The sequence below is a fragment of the Corvus kubaryi genome, unplaced genomic scaffold, assembly GCF_017639235.1.
Source record: "Corvus kubaryi isolate FWS band 111438036 unplaced genomic scaffold, C.kubaryi_AGA036_p1.0 37394, whole genome shotgun sequence".
Classification (NCBI taxonomy): domain Eukaryota; kingdom Metazoa; phylum Chordata; class Aves; order Passeriformes; family Corvidae; genus Corvus; species Corvus kubaryi.
This window is the reverse complement of record NW_024581133.1, coordinates 7,309,746-7,317,027: the sequence shown is the minus strand read 5'-3', so window position 1 is coordinate 7,317,027 and position 7,282 is coordinate 7,309,746. Positions and strand designations below refer to the sequence as shown.

Here is a 7,282-nt window from a genome sequence, read left to right as displayed (position 1 = left end):
AGCAAATATCACATATCATTGGAATGATTAATATGCTTAATCCTAAAAATTCTGTTCTCATGTTTAAATCAAAAAGTTAAAACCTTGTTCCATCCTATTTTTAACAATGTGTTCACAGCTTTATTTTCCAGTGAGGAGCAATATATTTCCACGCTGGGCCTGGGGAAAGAGGGAAGGTTGTTCCTTGCATGGGATTGTATTTGTTCCTGTTCTTTTCATTGTCCTGGTCATTAACTCCAAAATCCAGTCATTGAATCTAAAAATTAGTTGTGTTTCTTGTAGGTTTTTTGCCATGTACCTCTTATCCCCAGCCAGAGGTCTTTGCAGTGATCTGGAGATGTGTAACACCCAGCAAGTGCCGTGTCTCTGCCCAGCCCAGTAGGATAAACCTGATTTATCCTACAATCAGCAGGAGGAAAACTTCAGATACAGCAGAGAAAGGAGAGAGAGGCAAGAATAAGCTCAGGAAACGTGCTGAGTCACCCAAAATGTTGCAGATAATGATTTAGGCCTTGCTGAAATGTGATATTAATTTCCCAGTGTTGTTTTCATTCTTTCCTACAGATTGCCTTAACCTTGGACACAGACAGAAGAATTTCTTCCCTTCATTGCAGTTTCTCTTCTGTCAGAGAAGATAGCAAAACCCCACAAATGCTCTTTGTAAGAGTCATCTGAATAAATGGACAAGACATTTATAGTAGTTCTGCTTTAATATATGTCACTGCCTAAGAGGTTTGCTCTACCCAGAAATACCCTCACACTGGCATTTTCTTTTCTTCTCCCAAAAGAAAGCCCAAGATGTTGGATTACGTGGCTTCCAACAACTCCAGGAAAGACACACCTGTCAAAAAGGAGCGCATATTGCAATAAATATAAATATCAATCTTTATTTTCTTTCAGGAAACGCATGGATTTTTTTTCTCACAGTGTGAAGAACCACAAGCACTAAGATCTGTTTTGTTTTCTTCCATTTTCAGTCCTCAGTTGTTGTTTTCCCTTTTTTTTCTGTTGAGAAAGCAAAGTGCATGTAGACAGAAAACCTGGAGAAAGAAATGGAAAATATGGATTGAGAAAACTTTAAAAATTACACTTGGAATGAGTCACATTTCTGAAGTTCAATTTTGATTTTTGCAGGGCTTTTTCACTGGAATATCAAAATATATGAGGACAGTAAGTTAATAATGTTTGGACTATAATAGAATATTGACCTATTTTACCTCTGAGAGAGGGGAGGAATAAATCTAGGAATAAATCTAACTTGCAGAACATCCTGTTGCAGTCAGCTCTTTTCCTGCAGCAAAGAGGTGGGAAACAGTGGCCATCATTATCATTATCATCATTAGGATACATAGAAATGTGGATCGTAATTATAGTACATGCCAGAGAGAGCTGTGAAGTGCATTTTATTTCTCACAAAATATCCTGGAGGTGCAAATTAGGCAAAAATAAGATTAATTAAATCTCTTTTGTCTGCACATTTCCATGCTGAATTTAGGCACTTTAAAATGGGTTAGAGAAAAATCATCAGTGATAGCAAGATATGTTTGTGACAAAAAAATATATTTTTTAATGTAGTTGCTTCCAGGAGTGCCTTTCATGCTTGACCTAGGGGATGTTCTAGGTGGTCCAGAAGAACTCTGGACCTGAGGTGTGCTATGCAAAGCTATGTTTGTGCTGTGAGAAACAAACACTGAACCGAGACAAATTGATTCTTAAATGAACAGAAACATCTGTTAATTGTTTTCTGTTATGTAAGGGTGATGGATGTATTAGCAACTCCAGATCCAATAAAGGAGGAGAGATAAGCGCCCTTTGTTGAGAACAGCCTGATTTGTGCACACAGAGGATACAGAGGAGCAACAGGTAAACTGAATTTCCAGGCATCAAGCCATGGAAATCAGGGGGTGAGGGAAGCCTTACAAAGGTGGGGAGATGCTTCTTGCTATGGTTGATAGCTTCTTGCTATGTTGTGCATATATGTGTCGTACCACTGACATACAATATTTTACATCAGTGCAGTGATGAAGGGTTTTCTTGTGAAAATGAGTAGAGAGGAGACCGGTACCACAGGAGTCTTGGAACAAAGACACTTCCATGATCTGGTAGTACTCTGAGAGAAGACGAACCAAGTATCCAGGATTTTGTCATGAGCTGCTCAAAATTGTGCCTGAGAAAAGCCATCGTATTGAGCTGGGGCTGAGATGTGTGAGTGCCCAAGCTTCTCCCTCATTTGGCTCTCTAGAGTCGACAGTAATGTCTTGTAACACGAAGAGACACTAAGATCTAAATGTCTGACTCACGATGCCCAGATGTGGCCCATTAGCACATCTTTTGCAGCAAACATCTCAGCTGCTTTGCCACTCTGTACTGTGAGAAAATAACCTTTTCTTTCCCCCTTCCCTGAACACATTTCCCAGATTTACTTGGCAATCTTTTTCCTTCCTTGAAACTCTGAGTTCAAGCCTGGGGAAGTTCACACCACATGTTGTCTTGCACTTTCCACCCAGTATCACCACATTCAGGGTTTTCTTGTCCACTGGGTGTTTATGACGATTGAATGAACTTGCCCTCAGTCAGCTTTGATTTCATGTCAGCAAAAATACCCAGCAGACCTTCATGAACCAGATTTCTTTCTTCTTCTCCTCCACTTCTAAGTCCCTTCTGACAAAACCAAGGACCCTTGGGCCATATTTCCTATTTATTTCACTGTCTGAAGCTAATTTGAACAGATGCACGGAGAATGACAGTTAACCAGCCTGAAAAATAGGTTTCCAACCCCTGAGGCAAAAGTTTAAACTATTCTCTTTTTTAATTTTTTTTTTGCCTCTATCAAAACAGCCTGAGTAAACCCTGCTGCTGAGCTAGTGGCTAGTTTAGAAATTGCTGCATTCTCTTGTTTTACTCTTTAACCAGGTTTAGAGTGAAGGCTTTGTGTTTCAGATACAATAGAAGAACTACAACAAGAAGTAATTGTACATCACTGTCAGGTATCACCAGTCAAAGAAGATGAAACCATTTGTGAAATGCTCCTATTTTCCGGGGCTGATGTAGCTTGTAAGCTGTTTTATTTCTTCATTACTGCTCTCCTTAAGGCTCACTCATGCAGTTCAGGCAATTCACAAGCAATAGGAATTCTAATCCTGCTGTCTTCTTTAAGATCTCATGGTACTTTCTGAAGAGAACCACCACAAATCAAATTCTTCCCCTCCATCCAATTCTTCTCTCTTGATTTTCCTTTATTGTCTAAGAAACAGATCTGATTTGCTTCTGGGCTGGAGTTGACCAGAAGTGTTTAACCCCAGAGGCAGTTGCATTACAGCAAGGGACTACTTTGTTCCAATGAAAATCACCTAAAGAAGAAATGAGAAAAGGTAAAATATCCTTGAACACAGATTATGCCATTAAAAGTGAACTATAACTTTATCAGAACCTGAAAAAAAATATGAGAAATTTAAAACACCCTTTCCTTTATACTAAAATAACACTGGGTCGTGCTGTCCACTCTTGCAGCCTTCTAACAATTTAAGCAAGTGCTTATGTGATCACCTAGGAATCTCTGATTTTTCACCCTCTGTTTTATAGTGTTTTCAGGTCTCCAAGTATAAATGTCTACTTGGATACTGAATGTCACACAAATGCCTTTAACAACCCTGAATACAGCTAAACAACATTTTACTACCAGGATGTTGAAACACATTTATACAAAATATGTATACAAAATTTCAAAGAATATAAATGTGCACAAAAAATGAGTATAAAAATAATTGCAGGATACCAAGAAAAGCTAGACAGGTCTAAAATCAAACATTTGCAATGAACATTTGCAATGAACATTTACCCAGTTCTACTCCTAACCACGTGGAGTGGGTAGAGAGACAAGTGGGTAGAGAGACTCCATCAACCCCTTTGTTTTCTTTTGATTGCTTTGCTTGGCTTTTATTCTAATTAAAGACATCCATAAGACTTCAGGGGGTTATTGGTCTTCAGACTATAACTAGGGATCAGGTCTAATGTTATTATTTATCTGTGGAGATAAGAAGATGGAGCTATTAAAGAACCGCAGCCATTCAGGAAACGCACTGATAAACAAACACACTCATGTTACATATGTGAGGTATCCACACACACACACATATGTAAGTGTGAATGAGAACATCTGACTATTAAAATAAATATTTCTCCTTTAGCCTTCCCACATGCTGTTGCAGAGCTGAGCCAAAAGTGGTGCAGAAGCAAGGGGCAGTAGGTAACTCACTCTTGTGCTTCTGCCAAGGCTGTGGCTTCTCCCCGTGCCCACTGTGGGCAGTGTCCAAAGGAGCTGTGTGTGACACCCTCCAGGTTGCAGTGGCATCTCTGAACTACCAAAGACCAAACTCCACAAGGCATGGCACAGATCAGGAGTCAGTGTCTGCTGAAGTATCTTGGTACCACTTCAATTATTCCTGTATCTGGACCTTTCCAGACACTCAGAGCTCACATGACTCCTGTAACCTCTTTGGAAGTTAAAAGGACACAACCTGCTATTCTCAAAGCCAAACTTCTCCCAGGGATGCTGAAATCCCACTCCTGTAACCACCACCAGTGGAGGTGATGCAGAGCAGCTCTGTTTGGCTTCCATCTCTCTCCAGGTGTGAGCCTCTTGGGCCTCTGTAGTGGCCTGATGGAGGAGGGGTAGCAATTTAAATCTATCAATACCTGTGTTCCTTAGTTACTTTCCATGTGCCTGGTCTGAGCATTCCTGGATTCCCAGCACCAAGAATGCAATCATCACTGCTGCTGAGGCTCAGGGTGAGCCCTCCTCTGGAGACCAGGCACTGCATCTCTGTGCTGAACCAGCATCTGTCAGCTCCATAGGTTTGATTAGACCTGACAGAAGACCCTATAATATTCCTTCCAGTGAACACTAGAGACCAGCCCATACAGACTTCACTCAATTTGCTCCATTTCTTACTCTCAGCATTCCTTGCACTGTTCTGCTCTCCACACATCTTGTAGCTGCACTCCTCTTCCACTGCAAGTCAAGAATATACATGTTCAGTAGAAAAAAGACCTGTCCTGTTGTTTAGGTACTGTCTGTGATGGGATAGTTTAGAATAGTTTAGTTCCTTCCTTGTGCCTGAGCTTGTGCTCCTATAGCTAAATATCTGACAGCATCATAGGAGAAATACTGAGGCCACCAAGCTTCAAGTCACCTCAGAAGGAAGCTGCACTTGAGCCAGATGACTGGAGCTGGTGTAGTGAAATCCAGGGCCTTGGAACAAATCCTGAAACATTATTTTATCTGAACACAGCACACCTGGCAGTCCCTGTGACTGGGTAAATGCCTTTCAATCTAAAGCAGTGCAGCAAATTTGAACACATCACATCTCTGACAGGAAATCAATGCCTACTTTTAGTACTCAACTTCCAAATCAGATTTTCCCTTTCCCTTTTTCACTGCCAAGTCCCTGTCCTTCCAGTGGCTGCCTTCTGCTTACCCAGGAGAGCTTAAGAAAGGGCTGATGTGGAGGAAAATGGTCATTGTTGTTTATGCCACAGTGAGGAGATGCAGGTTAGTGACAGATTGACGACAGCCCTCAGGTGACAGGTTTCTGCCTGCACTGTCAGCCTGTGAAGGGGATGCTGCTTATCACACTCACTGGTCAGCTTTGCAACCTGAAACACTTTGCAATGCTGTTTTCAAAATCTTTGTGCTCAGAGCCAGCAAAAAGAAAGCAGAGACTCAAACACTGAATGTTTGCAACGCTCATGACAGCAAAGTTTGTGCCAAAGAAACCTGGCATGTCTGAACTCCTCATCCTGAGAGGGCTGGTTTTTTCCCCTTTCTCCCCCACTCTCTATCTTCCTTTTCTTCTTGGTTTCCCACCACATCCTGAGGTTTGAGTCACTGTGGGTTTTACTTTTATCAACAATGAAACACAGAGACACCTTTTACAGCTGCTGAACTCTTTTCTTCCTTGGAATTTGGCTTTCTAAAGGTGATTTGTTTGCTTTTGGAGAGTTCACACAGGTGTACACAGCCTCAGACTTGCACACAAAGAATGCTCCGTTTGCACTCGCCGTAGGAAAACAAAAGCCATACCCAGCTGGGCCTGTCACTGGGGTTGGTGGCTACTGCCCTGTTACCCTGGGGCAGTAAGGGGATGCCAGATAAGCACTGCCAGCCTAATTAGAGCCCTGCAAAATAACAAAATAAATAATAATAAAAAAAGAACAATGGATGACGAGCCTTTCCAAGATGATACACTGAGAAGTGACAACAGCATCAAGATTAATGTTACTTGGGGCTTTCACATGGAAAAATCATTTTAGAACTGCATTTGCAGCCTCTCATTTCATCCTGCTGCATTTCTCAGTCCCAGGGGAATGTTATTACCTGGGCTGGACCAGTGAGTGGGCTGAGTTGCTCTTCCAGAAGCACATCCTGCTGCTACCTGGCACAGCATCCCATCCCCACATGTGCTGATACCTTTCAAAACTGGCACGTTTCTGTGGAGTTAGAAAACTTGATTAACTTTCCTTCTCAATTTCCATTCTTCTCCCTCATCCCAACCCCAGCATTCTGTTTTACATTCTAGCTCTTCCGCTGCACTTTCTGATTCTCTCTCCTACCAAAAATTATAAACTTCAGTGAGAAGGGCTCATTGGATTGTATTTCCTGCCTGTCAAACAACAGGAAGCATCAGCAGCCAGTCAGAAAACTATTTCTCATGACACCACGAGGTCAGTGAGCTGGGCCCAGGTGCCTTGGAGAACTTCGGAGAGCATCCACGTTAGTATCTAATTGTTAGGATGTTTATCTGAGCTTCTGATCCTGTATCTCTTTCACATTCCCTGTACACTTTGACTCTGTCTGCCATGGTTTCTCAGATGCATTCCATGAGGAAGGTTATTTATACCTCCTGATCAGCTCAGGTGTGCACAGTGCTTCAAACTGCTCTGGTTGCATAAAGATACTTCCTGCTGGTGTTGCTTCTTTTAGTTTGCTCTGACTTGTGGGGTTTTAGCTCACACGTATCCTGACAAGTGGGGATCTGTGTATGTTGATAAACCCCTTTGCTTTAATCTCTTTGACGTGAGCTAAAATTCTTCCAAGTAAAGAAAACTTTCTCCTTCATTGTGTTTCATTGGGAAAAAGAATTCTATTGTGTGGTTCAATTCACTCATCATGTGAACTGAATAGGAAACAACTGATTCAAAGGGTACACACCGTTCAAGACTGTTAATGAATATTGGGGGAAAAGACTTGAAAGAGTGTAGGTTCACTTCCCAAATAATTTAT

General features: G+C 41.6%; 1 long non-coding RNA gene across 3 annotated transcripts in view; it reads right to left on the bottom strand.

Annotated features, from left to right (window-relative positions):
• Window positions 1–871: 871 nt before the first annotated feature.
• LOC121669899 overlaps window positions 872–7,282 on the bottom strand; it is a 213,490-nt gene continuing 207,079 nt past the window's right edge. For 2 of the 3 annotated variants that reach the window (XR_006017927.1, XR_006017929.1), the window contains one exon: window positions 872–6,489. This is a non-coding gene — a long non-coding RNA (uncharacterized LOC121669899). The remainder of the gene's footprint in view (window positions 6,490–7,282) is intronic. The other variant, XR_006017928.1, reaches the window with a different exon arrangement.